We start from the raw sequence: 2,810 nt of genomic DNA, 5'->3' as shown, positions 1-2,810 counted from the left end.
TTAAATTATTTTATATATATATTTTTTTATAAAAAAAGAGGGCGGAGCAGCCGAGCAGAAACTGTGTCGATCATTCTGAATAAGCTTCGCAACGGCATTTACAGCAGGAAAGGAGATGTCTGTGACTGGACAGTGACAAGAGAAGCAGCGCAGGGATGAGCTCATCTCTCTGTCATTCTGCTCTCTCCTCCTATCAGCATTCTTCTTGTCACCTCTTGAATTGACAGGCTTCTTGTACTGCTTCTTCCTATGACACTCCAGCCCTGCTGTACAGGGACTGCGGGAGGCTGATACCGGGTTACATTCAGATACTCACAACGGGGAAGTCCCGAGGCCGGGTGTCACCCGGAGCGGAGACTGAGTGACACCACACTGCGACTTCATCGCGCATGCGTGTGACATCACCGTGCACGTGCGGTCATCTCATTGACGCCTGAGAGAGGAGGGGACTTCACCCGACGGTATGAGGAATGCCACCGGGTCCCCCTCCTCTCTCCTGACACTGTCGGGCTCTTTTAGAGGGGGGGGGGGTGACACCAAAATGACTGTCAGTCACCCCTCCAATGGTGTCACCCGGGTTCGGCCCGCACCCCCACCACCCCCCTTGTGACGCCACTGACTCACACTGCGTGTATTTATAAAACTACATTTAATGACGATGATTTTTATGCATCTCCACTCAGCATCATAGTTTGTACAGGACACATGGGGGGCAATTGTTTTTCATGCGTTCTCATGTTGAGCCTGCGTTGTTCAGTGCAGCTCAATGGTGTGAATGAGCCCTGACGGTGCGTTGCTGCCACACGCAGACTTGCCGCAATCCTCCTAAATAGTGAAAATGACATTTGATATGGGAATTGATCTTCCATCGAATATAAGATAATACTCCGAGCTGCAACTGCAGGTGGCGGCGACAGGCTGGAGATGACATACAGCGGCAGGTGAGGAGGAGGAGGAGGATGTGCCGGGTGGTGACGCTGAACGATGATGAGATAAGAGGTGATGATGGGAGGACAGAGTGACGCTCTGCATTCCCCCAATACATCTGTCTGTCCTCCGTCTGACCTCTCCCCGTCACACCTGAGCACCGGCCGTTCCCGTCACTCTTCATCAAAGACAATCTAAAGCGCAGGACAAACGCATAAGAATGGGGCCAAGAGCTTGCACTCTATTGGAAACATGAAGCTGCACCAAGAACCAGCATAGTACAAGAGTCGTACCAACCCGGAACATTAGACCAGCGACATGACCAGAACCAGCTGAGACCAAACACAGCACGAGGCAAGGGGGTGCCTTGGGCTCCTCCTCCCCATCCCAGAATAATGTCTATCCTTCCCAACACCCAACACAGCTCTTCCACCTTCTGTATCCTCCCGTATACCCTAATAGATTGTAAGCTCCTCCCCCTTCTATATCCCCCTCATACCCTAATAGAGTGTCAGCTCTTCTACCTTCTGTGTCCTCCCTTATATCCTAATAGAGTGTAAGCTCCTCCCTTATACCCTAATAGATTGTAAGCTCCTCCCCTTCTGTATCCTCCCTCATGCCCTAATAGAGTGTCAGCTCTTCCCCCTTCTGTGTCCTCCCTTATATCCTAATAGAGTGTAAGCTCCTCCCTTATATCCTAATAGATTGTAAGCTCCTCCCCTTCTGTATCCTCCCTTATATCCTAATAGATTGTAAGCTCCTCCCTTCTGTATCCTCCCTTATATCCTAATAGATTGTAAGCTCCTCCCCTTATGTATCGTCCCTTATACCCTAATAGATTGTAAGCTCCTCCCTTCTGTATCCTCCCTTATACCCTAATAGAGTGTAAGCTCCTCCCCTTCTGTATCCTCCCTTATACCCTAATAGATTGTAAGCTCCTCCCCTTATGTATCCTCCCTTATACCCTAATAGATTGTAAGCTCCTCCCCTTCTGTATCCCCCTTATACCCTAATAGAGTGTAAGCTCTTCCCCCTCCTGTATCCTCTCTTATACCCTAATAGATTGTAAGCTCCTCCCCTTTCTGTATCCTCCCTTATACCCTAATAGAGTGTAATCTCTTCTATACCCCCTGCGTATATGTACAGAAGTCCATGCGTTGGGTCATCTCAGGCCTAGGGGGTCACCCTTAGGGCAGTGCCCATGTGTTAGTACAATGAGTAGGTCCTCCCTTTGTACACCGCGGCGGAAGATGTTGGCGCTATGTACAGTAATTGCGGGTTTCATAAATGACCCCCAAGGTGTGTCTCCATTGGCGGCGGTCCATGTTGGATCCGGCAGAAGGGAGAGCCCCCCCAAATCACTCCTCCGCCAGCCGTCGCCCCCGCGAGCGCTTCCCTAAAATAAACAGCGCGATAGAAATGCTGACAGGCGGCCAAACGTAACAAACGCAACGCGCAATATTTGTACTGGGGATGCACAGAGCGAGCGGGTGAAGTCATAGGACTCCGTCTGGGGGTGACTCTGCCCCCTACTGGTGACACCGGGAACCGCAGCCTGCCGATCGGATGACACACATGGGAACTCCTGGTGTAAGCGCCCCGGGGGCCGCGTGTCCCGGAGATCAAAGGGAGCGCCGAGCGTTCTTAATGCAGCTCAGGAACTCGTGTGATTAAAAAATGTCTGAGGCGGCCGATAACAAGAGGACCTTTCAGTCCCTCCTCCATCTGCGCGGCCCCCCCTCCGCCCTAAAACGACTTAATTGCAGCGAGACGTTGATTGACGGCTCCGGCGCTGTCAGCTCGCCGACACACTGACCGTATTCAGGGATTTTCAGAGACAGGCAGCTGGACCCGGAGGTCCCGACACCGACAATCAACACCCG

This window comes from Nanorana parkeri, unplaced genomic scaffold (genome assembly GCF_000935625.1).
Source record: "Nanorana parkeri isolate BGI_ZX_2015 unplaced genomic scaffold, ASM93562v1 scaffold1851, whole genome shotgun sequence".
In the NCBI taxonomy this organism is placed as follows: domain Eukaryota; kingdom Metazoa; phylum Chordata; class Amphibia; order Anura; family Dicroglossidae; genus Nanorana; species Nanorana parkeri.
Note: the sequence above shows the minus strand (reverse complement) of the source record.